A 16360-nucleotide genomic window follows, 5' to 3' on the forward strand; every position below is an offset into this window, starting at 1 on the left:
ATATCTGTGGTTCTGTTTCTGTTCTAGTTGTTTGCTTAATTTGTTTTTGGTTTTTAGATTCATCGTTTGTTGATTGTTGTGAGTTTATTGTCATTTTACTGTTCATTGTTTTGATCTTCTTATTTTCTTAAATGTGTTCCCTTAATGCTTCATATAATAAGGGCTTAGTGGTGGTGAACTCCTTTAGCTTTACCTTGTCTGGGAAGCACTTTACCTGTCCCTTCATTCTAAATGATTAGCTTTGCTGGATAGAGTAATCTTGGTTGTAGGGACTTGCTTTTCATCACTTTGAATATTTCTTGCCAGTCCCTTCCTGCCTGCAAAGTTTCTTTTGAGAAATAAGCTGATAGTCTTATGGGAACTCCTTTGTAGGTAACTTTCTTCTTTTCTCCTGTTGCTTTTAAGATTCTCACTTTATACCCTTTAGCATTTTACTTACGATGTGTCTTGGTGTGGTACTCTTTGGGTCTAGCTTGTTTAGGACTCTGTGCTTCCTAGACTTGTAGGTCTATTTCCTTCAACAAATTTGAAGAGTTTTTCTTCATTATTTTCTCACATTAGCTCTTCCTCTCCTCCTTCTGGCACTCCTATGATTCAGATGTTGTTACATTTAAAGTTGTCCCAGATGTTCCTAAGTCTCTCCTCATTTTTTTTTTTTTTTTAATTCTTGTTTCTTCATTCTGTACTGGGTAACTTTATTTCTTCCTTGTCTTCCAAATTGTTGATTTGATCCCTGGCTTTCTTCCCTTTGCCATTGGTTTTGTGTGGATTTTTCTTCATTTCATTTAGTATAGTCTTCACTTCCCCCCTTATGCATTTGTCATACTCAGTCATTTCTGTGAGCGCCATTATCACCAGCGTTTTGAACTCTTCATCTGTTAGGTTGGCTATCTCCTTGTTTGTTAGGTTGGCTATCTCTTTCTCACTTAGTTTTCCCACTGGAACCTTGATCCGCTCCCTCTTTTGGGCCATACTTCTCTGTCTCCCCAACTTGACAGCCTCCTGTGTTTGTGTTTTAGGTAGAGCTGTTGCACCTGTTACATTGTAAGGAGCGGGGCCTTAGGTATTTGTCAGTACAGGGAGACCTTTTTCACAGCCTTGTGGTGCTGTGTGTGAGAGAGGGGTCAGAGGGAACAATGCCACTTGCTCAGCATTCGCCCATTTTCCAGTCATTTCACCTGTTCCCATATGGGACTGCTGCCCCTCTAGCTGTTGCCCTTGTGATGGTTCCCAGAGTGGGCGGATTTTTGTACATTTTAGGACCATGGAAGCCCTCTAAATGGACTCTCCTGAGAGATTAGCAGCTTTTTCCACCACACCAGAAGCAATGTGGCTTTATTCTCCCTGGTGCTGGAACCATGAGCTATGTGGTCTGACCAGGGATTGGAATACTTCCCCAGCTGTCCCTCCTGGCTTTTATAATGTGTGACTTCTCTTTCCATTGGCTGGCCACAGCCATTGCCTTGCCAGTGCCACCACACCACATCCTCTCTAGGTCCCCGTCTCCGCCCCTCCTACCTGTCTGGATGAGTATTACTTCTTTATATCTTTGTTTGTTGGACTTTTGTGTAGTTTGATTTTCTGATAGTTCTTGTTTTGTTTTGAGGTAGTTGTGGAAGGAGGTAAAGCATGTCTACCTATGCCTCCTTATCGTCCAGAAGTCAATTTAGCAAATTTTATACATTCTAGTATTTGGTGGCAGTCACAGGATGGCCAGATGACTTCTTGGTCACTACTATAAATTGCTATATATCTGGAAACAAATCTAGCAATGTGTGTCAATAGTCTTTAACATGTTTATATTCTTTGAATCAAAAATATCACTTTTCAGAATCTGTCTAAAGGAAGTAATTTTTAAAAGTTGCTCTTTTTAGGATTATTCATAATAGCCAAAGTAATAAAAATAACCTAAATACCCACATGATGACACTAATTTGTTAAATTATCTGTTTGATGGATTACTGTACCATTAAATAGTGTTTACAATGAGTTTTTAATGACAAGGTTTTTTTTTTTTTATGCTTTTAAAAATACTCATGATAAATTAAGGATAGTAAGGCTGGACTCCAGTTTAGCTCTGAAACAGAAATTTCCTGTTGGTGAAAAAAGTCTATACACACCACATTTCCACCCCCCTTCATTGTATTTCAAATATATTAAATGTTAAATGGTACCTCTGCCCCCATATACATGTGTAGTAGTCAGGATTTATTCAAGAAAACACAAGCTACTCTATGTCTTCTGGGTACAAAGGGTTTAATACAGCATTAGAGGCTTACATGATTGTTGGAAAAGCAGATATAGTGAAGCTCAGGGCAGCTGCTGCGAAGCTACAGTGGATGCTAGAGGTCTCATCCTGAGGCGGGTGGCTCCTGAGGGCTTGCTGGGAAGCCTGGGTGACTCTCACATCTGTGCAGCATCTGGCTGTCACCACCTCTACGGAATAATAGATTCCCTTTTCCTTCTGCCTTCCAAATTTCCTCTAAATTCCTTCCAAGCAAACTCCAACCTGGAAGCGAGGGCATTCTGGGAAATGTAGTTCCCTGCCGCTCTGCATTGCGGAGGAGGGGTGGGAGTAATGCTGAGTGCCAAGCAGTCCCTCCAGCGCCACGTGCCTGTTGAGAATCAGATCCATGCTTACCTATCAGAGGTGGGCAAGTCAGGAGGCCCCAGGTGTCTGTCGGGGTTGATTAGAAAAATAATCTGGATCATAGGTAACAGAGGTTGTATTATAGATTTTATTATTAAAATAATTCATTTGTCAAATGTGTGACATTCCCAAATTACTTTATTAAAAATTTGCAAAGCAAAACAAAAAACAAACAAAAAAAAGCTATATGACTTAAACCAAGTTATACAACCTTTTAAAGAAAGTTCAGAAATGGCAGCATTTAAAAACTGTTCACTTGAAACCCTCGTACACCAGTAGGAATGTAAAATGGTGCAGCTGCTGTGGGAACCAAGTCTGGCAGTTCCTCCAGCCTGTTTCTTTGGGGGATGATAAAACTGTTCTAAAATTAGATAGTGGTTATGGTTGTACAACTCTGTGAACATACTAAAAATCATTGAATTGTACACTTTATAAAAACAGTGGTAAAAATTTATCATTTGAACAATTTTTAAGTGTGTGGTTCAGTGGCATTAAGTATATTTACATTGTTGTGCAACTGTCTCCACTATCCATCCCCAGAACTCATCATCTTGCAAAATTAAAATTCCATAACCCATACAACACTAACTCTCCACTCCCTCCTCTCCCCAGTCTCTGGTAACCGCCATTCTACGTTCTGCCTCTATGAATTTGACTATTCTAGGTACCTCATGTAAGTGGACTCATACTTTGTCTTTTCATAACTGGCTTATTTCACTGAGCATAATGTCCTCAAGGTTCATCCATGCAGGAGTATGTGACACAATTTCCTCCCATTTTAAGGCAAGATAATACTCCATTGTTTGTATATAGTACATTTTGTTGATCCATTCCCCTTTCGGTAGACACTTGGGTTGCTTCTGCCTTTTGGCTATTGTGAATAATGCTGCTATGATCATAGGTGTTCAAATATCTTTTCAAGACCCTGCTTTCAATACTTTTCAGTATATACCTAGGAGTGGAATTGCTGGGCCATATGGAAATTCTATTTTAATTTTTTTGATGAACTGACATAATGTTTTTCATAGTGGCTAAAACATTTTACATTCCCACCAACAATATACGTGAGTTCCATTTTCTCCACATCCTGGCCAACTTGTGTTATTTTCTGTTTAAAAACTTTTTTTAATGATAGCCATCTTAATGTGAAGTGGTATCTCATTGCAGGTGTTTTGTTTTTATTTTTATTCTTTATGCTTCACTATTTTAGTCTCTGTGCTGCCAAAGCAGGCACTCATTGTGGTTTTGATTTGCATTTTGAATTGTTCACTTTTAAAGAGTGAACTTTATAATATATGAATTATATCTCAATATATAAAACTAATCATTGAGAGACCCTTGTAGCCCTGAGCATACCTACTGTCCATATTTTGGCTTCTAAAGATCTTTCTTCACTAAAGGGGACTTAATCTGGGGCAGTAAAAGTACAAAGTGAGCCTGGGACATTTCATTATGCTATAAAGCAAGGAATCTCTCAAATAATCATGGGGACAATTTGAGCATCAAATGAATAATGACTGTAATTAATGATAATATATTACATAAATAACAATCCATTCATTCATGATAATGAAAAGGAGAGGAAAAGAGAAAAGTGATTCTTTATAAAAGAGTGCTGGTAGATAGGTGTAAAAGGAATAGTGGAATTTAAAAACCACTGTTTTGCAACTCCTAGTGCAATAATTGATTCAAACAAAGATTGGTATGCTACAGCCATTATGTGAACATTAGGAAACCAGATATTCACATGGTATCATCCCCAGATCACTTATTAATTGCCAATGAAAACATACACCTTTGCAATGAAGAAATCTGGCTATTTTTACTTTAAACAAGTGATCAAATTTAGCATCACCAATCATAGAAAAACTCGATATATGTGCTTCCTAATATGATGCAATATTATATCCACAACATCAGTTATTAAGTATTCTTACTGAAATGTGTGGCCTGAATGTAATCAAGCTTCTCTAGACCTGACTTTCATTTTCCAGGAATTCAGGGATAGTGGGACAAGCTAAAGGACAACATGTAGGATTATTCTATAAAGCAATTGACTTGAAATATTCAAAAAGTAAATGCCATGAAAACAAAAAATACAAACATATAATTTTATTAACAAATGTAATCCCTATATGTTCAATTTTAAAAAAAATTAAAGCAGCCCAGCAAAGGAACTACAGTAGATTAAAAGACACTTGAGAGACCTAATTAAACAATAACAACAAAACACCACACCTGTTCAGTAAGGGCCTCCTGCTGGCTGCATATAGGTTTTGTAAATTGATGCTACAATGATTCAGACACATTATTTATCATGCTTCAGTGATAATGTAAAATATTTATTAACACTTTTTAATGAATGGAAATTTTTCTTGAAATCTTTTTCTCATTCCTTCCCTTATGGGAAAAGAAATCATAATCTCATAAATGGTTGTCCTTGAAAACATGCAATATAGCATGTGCTTCAGGATATTTGTATGATATACCACTAAATCACAAACTTAGCCTGCAAGAAAATAGAAATGTGTGAAACAATGTTTCATTTAATTGGGCATGCAAAAACTTGTTAATGTCATTAACGGCAGTATGGGTCACTCCCTAACATAATATTTCTAAACAATATGAAGCTTTTAAACTAGAAATACAAGGCACAAATGTGAGCCCATATATAATTTTCTAATAGTCATGTTAAAAAATAAAAAGAAATAACTAAGTTTAATTTTAACAATATATTTTATTTAACCCAATACATTCAAAACATCATTTTAGACTTCCAGCCAAGATGGAGGCCTAGACTGACACGCTCCATCTCCCTCCACAACTAAGAAGGACTACAACTATCGCAAAACCAGAAATAACCAGAAGTTCCAGAAAATAAAGCTACATGGAAGTCCAACGTATGAAGTTATAAACAAGTGTTGCTCATCCACACAGGTAGGAGGGGTGAAGCTGGGGAGGAGAGGTCAAGCTGTGCTGGTGACAGCAACTGTAGCAATGGGCGGCGGGATTGTGCTAAGCACAGACACCTGTATTTAAGGGGAGGCGAGAAGCACCTGGGAGCACCCCTAGCTACAGACCAAACCTGTCAGCTCGTGACTCCAATGCTGGGGAAGGCAGACCCCCATTGCCTCGGACTGTGAGGCCCAGAGGACGTGGGGATGGAGGAGGAGGCTCCCAGTCTCTCAGTGGAGAGAGAACGGCAGGAATCCATCTTGGACCCCTGACCCCATACAAAGCGCCACATTGTGGTGAGAAGGGTCACCTGGTAGTGACAAATGCACAGGGCTCTGCCCCCCGATAGTGTAGGTGGTGTGACAGCCCCACCCAGGAAGCAAAAACTGCCAGGAGGCAGGGTTAATGATAGAGATCCCAATCACACAGCTGACCAGAAAGCAAATACATGAATTAACAGACAAACAGATAGATAACCTTTCTGAGGCTCAGTTCAGAGCTATAGTTATAAGACAGCTTATAGAAATAACAGCAGGACTTAATCAAGATGAGGAAGGGATGAAGACTAGTCCTGCTAAAATGAACGAAAACAAATACGAAACAAGTGGTGAGGGAAGGAAAACCGGGGATCAAATCAACAAATCGGAACATAGGAAAAGAACAGTCAACCAGTGCAGAAAGAGGAAACAAAAAGTGCGGAAAATGAGGAGAAGCTCAGAAACCTCTGGGACAACTATAAGAGAGTGAACATTCGAATTATAGGCTTGCCAGAAGGTGAAGAACTAGAAATTCAAAAATTATGTGAAAAAATAATGAAGCAGAACTTCCCTAAATTGGGAAAAGAAATAGACATACAGGTCCAGGAAGCAGAGATAGTTCCAGAAAAACTGGACCCAGGGAGAACCACACCAAGACACATTATAATCACAATGTCAAAAATTAAAGATAAGGAGAAATCTTAAAAGCAGCAAGAGAAAAAGAGAATTATGTACAAAGGGGTCCCAATTAGACTATCAGTGAATTTCTCAAAGGAGACTCTGCAGGCAAGAAGGGACTGGCAAGAAATATTCAAAGTAATCAAAATCAAAACCCTACAACCCTGATTACTCTATCCAGTGAAGCTGTCATTCAGAATAGAAGGGCAGAGAAAGTGCTTCCAGGACAAAGTAAAACTGAAGGAGTTCATTAGATCCAAACCACTGTTATATGAAATGTTAAAGGGACTTGTTCAGGAGAAAGAGGATCAAAACTATGAACATTAAAACGAAAACTGTATCACAACAACCAACAGCAGAAGCTAGGGAACTGAAGCAAAGGCAAACTAAGTAGGCAACGAGAGTTGGAAAAGAATTAATAGATATGGGGAACATTTTGGGGTGAGGTGAGCGGGGAGGGGGAAGGAGTAAAAGGGAGGGAGATGATGCAGGAATTAAGAAGTATAGTAGGAGGGAGTGGAGTAGACAGGAAGATGTTGAGAAGAACTATATGTACAACCAAGGGGCATGAACTCAGGGGCGGGGGACAACAGGAGGGAGGGGGGTCACTGGGTGGAGGGGAGCAGAGGGAAAAGAAATTGGGACAACTGTTACAGCAAAATCAATAAAACATATTAAAAAAGCCAAAAAACATAATTTTAATAAATAATCAATATATAATTATTAAAGAGATATTTTACGTTCTTTTGTTTTACTCTCTTTGAAATCTGGTACATAATTTACACTTTCAGCACATTTTGATTTGCACCAGCCATATCTTGTATACTCAGCAGTGACTTACATATTGGACAGACTGTTAATACTGAAATACTGAGTCTAAACAAATTGGTTTTAAGTGCTATAGATGAACAGTGTAAAATATAAAATGTTCAAAACTGAAGTTTCCTAATACATACTTCTGATTTGCTTTTGCACTTGCATTTTTTTCAGGGATGCTGAAATAGCTGAAAAAAATCTGTTTACCTACCAAGTGACTACATCTTCGTACTTAGGATAAAAAAATAAAAAATAAAAAACTAAAACAAAAAACAAAAAAACCCAAAACTGGAACCCTGCTTGGTGTTGCTCAGAGGACTGAGTGCCAACCTGTGAACCAAAAGGTCACCAGTTCTATTTACAGTCAGGGCATAAGCCTGGGTTGCAGGCCAGGTCCCCAGTTGGGGGTGTGGAAGAGGCAACAAATTGATGTATCTCTCACACATTGATGGTTCTCTCCCTCTCTTTCTCCCTCCCTTCCCCTCTGTCTAAAAATAAATAAAATATTTAAAAAATTAAATTTACAGGTGGGGAGGGACAAAAACCCTCACCCAGGCCTGCAAGCCGGGCCTGGAACCTCCAAAACCATCGCTGTGGCGCCTTGTTACCGGTGACATGTGATCCGTTTTCTCACCACCCCCCCGCCCCCCGCTTTGGCCTACAAGCCCACGGCCTGCCCTGAGTAACGCACGGGGCAGTAGTTTTCTGCCCGCTGACCCTCGCGGGAAGCCGTGCCCGCCCTGGGGACGAGGCCCGTAAAAAAAAAAAAAAAAAAAAAAAAAAAAATTAAATTATTGGTAAAAATGAAAAATGTGTCTTTAAAAAAACTGGAAATAACAGTGAGTGGTAAAAAAAAAAAATGCTTTCAAAATTATTGAACACTGAACTAGATTATAATGCAGTTTGCTTGCCATGAGTGTCGGAATACAACGGACATAAATATTCCAATTCTTACTGATTCTCCCTTTAAGCATGCCTTAGAAATTTTCCTTCTAGGTTTCCACTGCCCAGACCTTAACCCAAGTTCTTTTCCTCTGGCCCCTGGGCTGGTAGAGAAGACTCCTGTTTTCTTTGCTCCAGAAGTTTTCAGTCTTCCCTCACAGATAACACCAAATCTGTCCTTCTTTTACATGTTCCTGCCACACAGACACCCCTATAGGTGAAACTTTTTCATTTCATTGTATTCCAGCCATCCTGGATGGAAGGTTTCAATTATCTGACCCAACCCTGTCTTTCCACCTTGAATGCTTGTCATTTCCCTCAGCAAAGACATTCGCCCCCATCTCTGTCTGGTTAGTTAAGTCCTACTGCCTTTCCCTGACTCAAGTAAATTTCATCTTTCAAGGAAGCTTTGCTATTTCAACGTTTAGCAGGCTACTTTCACCTCCTCTGGCCTACATTGTCCACTACTTGTTGTCCACTACCATTCACTGCCTCATGATTGTCCTCACGTGTATCATACCTTGCTTGTGCCTGCAGTGCCAGATCATGGAGTCCCGCACATTGCTGCCTCGTAGGCAGCACGCCACATGGGGCTGAGCCAAAAACAGGCACTCATAGATACTCACAGAACTGCCTTCCCAAGGCTCCTCCAAAGTTAGAGCTATCTAGAAAGTCTAAAGACATGCATAATGCTTGAAAAAAGTATGTGTGAGACCCATGTCACTTCTGGTCATATTTCACTGATCAAAAACCAGTACGATGTCAATGGGGTGGGGAAATATTCTTTCTAGAAGAAGTCTTACAAATTGCAGGGCAAGAGGTGAGGGGAGGTGAATTTATAAAAATTCATTAAATATGTTGGAAAGATCTTTGTAAATAAAATATTAAAATATTTAAAAAGAAAATTGATTATTAAATTTCAAAATTCAGTTTGAAATAGTAAAACATTTAATTAAAATTTGTAAATAATACCAAAATTAACACAGCCTTTTTATTAACAATTATTAAATTTTTATATATTTACAAGAAAAATAAAAGAATACTTAATATCATAAATTGAACAAATTAATTTTAAACTAATATTTTAGATAAGCATTTATTGACATAGATTAAGTGCATGGGTTTGTATTCAACAAAACCTGGTGAAAATTGTTCCAGATCACAATTTACTTGACATCTGTCTTCCTCAGTTTCTTTCTTTCTTTCTTTCTTTCTTTCTTTCTTTCTTTCTTTCTTTCTTTCTTTCTTTCTTTCTTTCTTTCTTTCTTTCTTTCTTTCTTTCTTTCTTTCCTCACCTGAGGGCATTTTTTTTCATTACATTTTTTAGAAACAGAGGAAGGGAGAGAGAGACACATTGATGCAAGAGAGAGTCATTAATTGGTTGCCACCCATATGCCAGGACTGGGGGTTGCGTGTGCCTGCACCCAGACCTTAAAATGAATCTGCAACTCAGATATGTGTTCTGACTGGGAATCTAACCTGCAACCCTTCAGCTATGGGATGACTCCAACCAACTGAGCCACAAGGGCCAGGGCCATCCTCAGTTTCTTTATCTGTAATTTAGGGGTAATGATACCTCCCTAAAAGTATATATTTCAATAAATAATAAGGCTCATGATGGTAATAATGATTAATGATAACATTTTTAAAAGAGAAGTATAGAACAAAGCAAACAATATAATTCCATTTTTTGGTTAAAAAACAAGATAGACAACATAGGTATAAAAAATCTATAGTAGGCCACATAGACTTCAATTTTTACTTACCATTATCTATCATTTTTAATTTTTCCACAGTGTAACTATATTGTATTTTGATATCTACATGTGTGTGTATGTTTGTGTGTATTCATATGTATAATTTTTATTTGTAGTTAATTATTCTGTGGAGTGGGATTATGAATAATTTTTACTACTTGTTTCTTAATTTTATTTATTTTCTTATTTTAAAATTTTCTGTATTTTCTATGTCAAACAAATATAACGTATCATCACAAAAAATATACAAGGTCTGTCCGGACATATATAAAAAAAGAATGGTTTGCATGACATCAATTTAACCTGGCAGCCAAGGAGAGTAGACTAAAATGCACATGTGTGAACAATGATAACTTTGCTGTACTAGTCAGTGGGGGCGGTAGACGCCATTGAGCATGTACTGTGTGGCTGTTGCATTTGAAATCACTGAGCGAGTATAGCAATGAATCTGCATCAAATTTTGCATTAATCTTGAACATTCCTCCTCAGAATACATTCAGAAGATTCAGAAGGCTGCAGCTATGGGCAGCTGGTGATTGACAGCTTCCTCATGACAATGCACCTGCTCATGCATCACATCTCGTGCAGAGATTTTTGGTGAAACATCAAATCACCCAGGTGACTCAGCTCTGCTACAGCCCAGATTTGTTGCCCTGTAACTTATGGCTTTTCCTAAAATTAAAATCACCTTTGAAAGGGAATAAATTTCAGACCATCAATGAGATTCAGGAAAATATGATGAGGCAGCTGATGGCAACTGGGAGAACTGTGTGAGGTCCCAACATGCCTACTTTGAAGGGGACTGAGGCCTCATTGTCCTATGTACAATGTTTCTTTTATCTTGCATATTCAATAAATGTCTCTCTTTTTCATATTACATGGCTGGATACCTTCTGGACAGACCTTGTATACCTGAACATTTTAAAGTCAGGAAAAAGATACCTTTTCTTGGTTTTAATCTTGCATGGAGATCTTACCACAAAAGTTCAGGGAGATAGAAAAAAGTCATGCTAAGCATCATCCATCAGCACAGCCATTAAATTTTTCAAAAACTCTTACTTAGCTTATTTGCTCAGAGATTGGAGGCAGGCTGATTTCCATACAGCCACACATCTTTCCTGCCACCAAATGTGGTGTTGCTCAGGCTGTAATGCAGGTGAGTGCCTTTGCCAGGGTCTCCTGTATAGTGTGTGTCTGGGGAGATGTTATAAGTGGGAGGGACTCTTGTAGCCTTTTCTTTACTTCTTTTGCCACCCCCTTTCATTCTTCATGCTCTCCTGTAAAGACCTTAAACACTCTTGAGGCTTCCCTGATTCTTTCCCTCTCCAGAGGATATGTTTATTGGTTTTGAGAGAGAGAGAGAGAGACAGAGACAGAGAGACACAGAGAGAGACAGAGAGAGATTGGTTGCCTCCGTATGTGCCCCAACTGGGAATTGAACCAGCAACCTAAGCATGTGCCCTGACTGGGAATCAAAACCAAAATCTTTTGGTGTATGGGACGACACTCCAACCAACTGAACCACCTGGCTAGGCTCTTGAACTCCTCCTTCTTCTGAGGACTCAGGTTAAGCTATCCCTGTTTGAAGTGGGTAAAAAATGTTTCCACTTCAAATTCAACAAGCCAAACACTGAGTTTCATAGCCTACAAACTAGCTTTTGGTCCCTTCTGTGGGTGATTGTTAATAGGATCTCTAGCTAGTTACTTAACCAGACAAGTTAACCTTATATATAACTTCTTTCCCGATGCCTTTCCTGACCTTCTCTCTCCCAGAGAATAAACCTTCCTTACTCGGGCCATCAGGGCTTCTTGGCACCTTGGGCACACAACTCTTAGAGTAACTCTCACTTTGGACCATAACTATTTGCTTATATTTAAAAAAAATCTCTTGACAGGATTGTATGTTCTTTGAAACTAGGGATATATCAGGGTGTCCCCAGCACTGACCACAATGCCTATAAGATGTTCTCATCACTTGTTCATTGTCTTAAAGCAATAGCAATGCATTTTGAGCCTTAAAAATTTCTCCCTCACTGAGAAGACGCAACTCTTCTTTACAGAAGAATCCCATATAATGTATGTTGGTACTCCCACCTCCTACTCCAGGTATGGTCTGAACCTAGTGACTCACTCCCAAAGAGTAAAGTGTAAAAAGGGAAAAAGTAATAACTTTACAATATAGAAAATTTGCAAACAGCACCTTAAGCAAGTGATGAAGATTAACATCATTGGTGATGTCATGTAGGTATTAGGTATCCCCGATAGGATGTGATGAGAAGGGCACTTCACTTCTGTGTTATTCTTTCCTTACACCAGTAACCCCAGCTCATCCATGAGAAAACATCTGACAAGCCCAGGTTGAGGAACATTCTACAAACACCTGACCTGTAATCCTCAGAACTGTCAAGGCCATTAGAAAAAACACAAAACAAGGAAAGACTTGAGAAACGATCATAGGCCAGAGGACACTAAGAAGGCATGATAACTAAATGTAATGCATGGATCCTGGATTAGATCCTAGAACAGAAAAAGAACATTAATGGAAAAACGAACGAAATCTGATAAAATCTGGAGTTTACTGATTAGTAATGCATTAATGTTGTCTTTCTAGTTCTAATAATTGCACCATGGTAACTTAAGAAGATAATATTTGGGGAAACTGGGTAAGCAAGGAGCTCTCTGTACTTTATTTGCAACTTTTCTGGAAATCAAAAATTATTCAAAATTAAAAGTTTATTTTAAAGAAACAGTCCCCTATATACTATATCCTCTGTAAAGGCCAAAAGAGTCAAACATTCTATTTTGAATATAAATGGAACCCAGTTAGTTGGATACTGTGCAGTAGGCTTGAGCAATTAAAGCAACATAATTTGTTTTTATTTTACACCGATTATAATGGTCTGTGGAGGAGAAAGCCAACTGCCTGCATATCCATTCTTTCCTAACAGACCCACATTGGCACACAGTTGAATGGCTACATTTACTGCCTCCCTTGTAGCCTGGGGTGAGCCTGTGACTAACCAGAAGGTCAATGCTATGGAAACAGAAGTGTATGGCATTTCCAGAAAGTCTCTTTCAAAGGAAAGGGAGCTCCCTTCCTCTTTCCTGCTGCTGGTATGAAAACGGGAAGGCCCTGGAGTGGAACACCAAGTGTGACGGAGCCACAAGAGGGCACGAGCCTGGGTCTTTGAAGAAGTCTTGAAGATGTCATACCTAATTCTCAATGATGCATGATCACACAGCCAGTTTTCTAAAATGCAAAAAACTCATAAAAAATGAAAAAATTTATTTTTAAAAAATGAGAAAAATATAGGTGCATATGGAAGAAAATAAAAATGACTTGTAATTTTACCTCTTAGAAATCGCTTGTTTTGACTTACGCAGTATCATTTATGAGGTAAACAGATACATATTTAATTCAAAAATCTCTTAGGAACCTATACATTGAAGGTTTTAAAAATTGATTTTAGAGAGAAAGAGGAAGTGAAAGAGAGGTAGAGAATTAGAGAACATGAATTTTTTTGTTCTACTTTTTTATGCATTCATTGGTTGCTTCTTGTATGTGCCTTGACCAAGGATCAAATCTGCAACCTCAGTGTATCAGAATGACACACTAGCCAACTGTGCTACCTGGCCAGGGCCTACATTGAAGCTTTTTAATCTTACTTTTAAAAACTTAATACTTTAATATGGGCACTTTTTATATACTTATTTTTTGAAAAAATTGTTTTAATGTTTGTGTAGCCTGCATTATGGTGACAAATGACTATGATGAGTATGAATTTGGTGGTACACAGACTTGTGTTCAAGTCTCACTTGGGCCATTAACTGTGTAACATCAGGCAGGTAGTCAAGTTGTGCCACCTGTCCATAAAATGGGGGTGAATGGGGGAGTTACCTTTTAGAGTTATTGGGAGAATTCAATGAGTTAACGCAGATAAAATCTCTATCACAGGGCCTGGATCTTAATAAAGTCCTTAATAAGTATAAAGTATTGTGATTATTATTATCATTTTTTAACCAGTTCCTTCTTCTTGGACAGTTAACCTGTCAGAGATTATTAAGAAATAGAAACCATATGAGAACTTAGAACAGAAGGAGTTTAATTCAGGGAATTGTAAACAAAGGTGATAGGAAAACTGAGAAATAAAATAGGGCAAATTAAATTACCCATGAATTAGCAACAGCAAGGAGGCATTACCACTATTAAGTGTAAGAAGAGAGGGAAAGGCAGTGTAACCAGAGCCCAGGGCCAGGGTTACCTGGTAGAAGCTAGTGTCAGAACATGGATGCAGCTGGACTGCCCACCTGAACTTTTGACATATGCAAATGAACCATATGCAAATTAACCCAGTCCTATCCCCTCCCATAGGAAATAAAAATGGACTTCGCTCATTCCCAGAAGAAATGTTGATGGACCTAGCACGATATATTGATGGGCCTGATGGGGAAAAAGCAGGGAGTTGTAAATAGCTCATTGAATGTGTTGATGGGTAAACTCACCCTAACCGAAATGTGTGTTTGGCAAAGTGTGGAGAGGCACTGCAAAGACGCAGGCAAACAGCTTCTATGGGCCCTCAAGATGGACTGGTGGTCTCCATTCTACCTCCTCTTTTTCCTACAGGCCTGATAGGTGGATTGGGAGTCACTTTTTTTCTTCTTTCCTTGCTCTTGCTCTGATTCTGGAGTTTTTTCTTCACTCCAACTGCTTTTTCTCTCTTCCTTCAAAAAACCTGGTGTTTAAACCTAGAATGGCTTCTGGGTGATTTCTCAGAGCAAGGCTACCTGACAGCTAGATTTTTCATACAGAAGCTACAACCACGGAGAAAATGTCACCTGAAGTGAAGAGGACTGGGGGAAACATCTGGATTGTCCCTTCTTCCCACCTTATGATCTTCCAGAACTTCCCATGGGCTATATCTATCCAGGCGCCTGGGAAATGCAATCTTCAGGGATCAGCCTTGAAATGCAGAGTGGTGCAGGTGAAGAGGGTCTGGATGGAATGGATGTGACGGCAACAAACCTAGGACTGGCGTCAAGCCACTCCTTTTACTATTCAGCATTCATTTTTACTCTTCCCACTATATTTAATAATTTGAAACACATCTCTTCTACAAATGCTTTCTCCTTCTTCTCTCTGACAAAGAGGGATTGCAGATACCTTCAGTCATTATGCTCATCTCAGGTCCAAGATCTACAGGTAAATTTCAGTTCCCCCCATCTGGTTTGAATCTGACTTCTCATGGTCTAGTGAATTCATTGTGAAATTAAGCACCAACAGCACTACTCATAAAATACCAGGGGGACAGAAAAGGGGGAAATATGTCAATGGTTAATATGTACATAAAAATATGTAGAGATCTTTCTTAGCTGGTCACAAGGCCATCATTAATATTTTATCACTGATAAAATATCACTTTATCACTGATAGTTTTATTCCACCACACATTCCATGTTACCTTGGTCAATTGGGGTTATTTACTTGGTGAAAAATATCTCCATACCTCAAAGGTCTGCATCCGTGTGATTCCATGGTTTTATTAGGTTATTTTAGTCTTTAACTGATCTTTAATATTGAACCCTCAATTACTATTTTTAAAACTATTTCGCTATTCTAAGGTAATATATCTATATTCCAAGTGGCATCTCATTGACACCCCCAGGTCCCAGATATGGTCCTTCCTACACCAGATGTGTAGCAGCAACATGTTTCTCTTGATTATTGATACCAATAACCACAGTATAATTTTTTCTTAGCCTGTCAACTCAGTGGTCTTTGTAAAAGGAGAGTTTAAAAATAATTCAGATAATATTTTATTGCTCTTCCAAACAAACATTGTCACTTTTTGCTCATGGTATGGCATTGAACAGTGATAAACAACTATATACCTAATTATAAACTAAATGGGTATTCTAAGTATATTATTTGACATATAATATTTTTGAGTTTATAAAACATATTTAACTTCTATTATTTCTTGACTATACAAGTAACAGACAGTCCATGTTGAAAAATATGAGAATATGATATTGGCACTAAATTTTGGCAGCTTTTCTTTCATCTCTTATTGATGAATCAGATGTAAGATATTCAGAACATCCTAGCATTAATTCTCATTCACTATTTCTAATATATCTTTTAACTAGGAACTCTTCATAGAAATAAAGTCTGGAAATGTGCAGAAAGTTGAGTAACAACCTATATACAACATTTTGTATATTCTTATGTCAAATGTGATCAAGATTAAATAATTAATTTTTCCTATTGATGGCAAGGACTCTTTTGAATATTTTTTACAAAAGAG

Source organism: Furipterus horrens, unplaced genomic scaffold (assembly GCF_987537825.1).
Source record: "Furipterus horrens unplaced genomic scaffold, mFurHor1.1.pri manual_scaffold_3, whole genome shotgun sequence".
Taxonomy (NCBI): Eukaryota; Metazoa; Chordata; class Mammalia; order Chiroptera; family Furipteridae; genus Furipterus; species Furipterus horrens.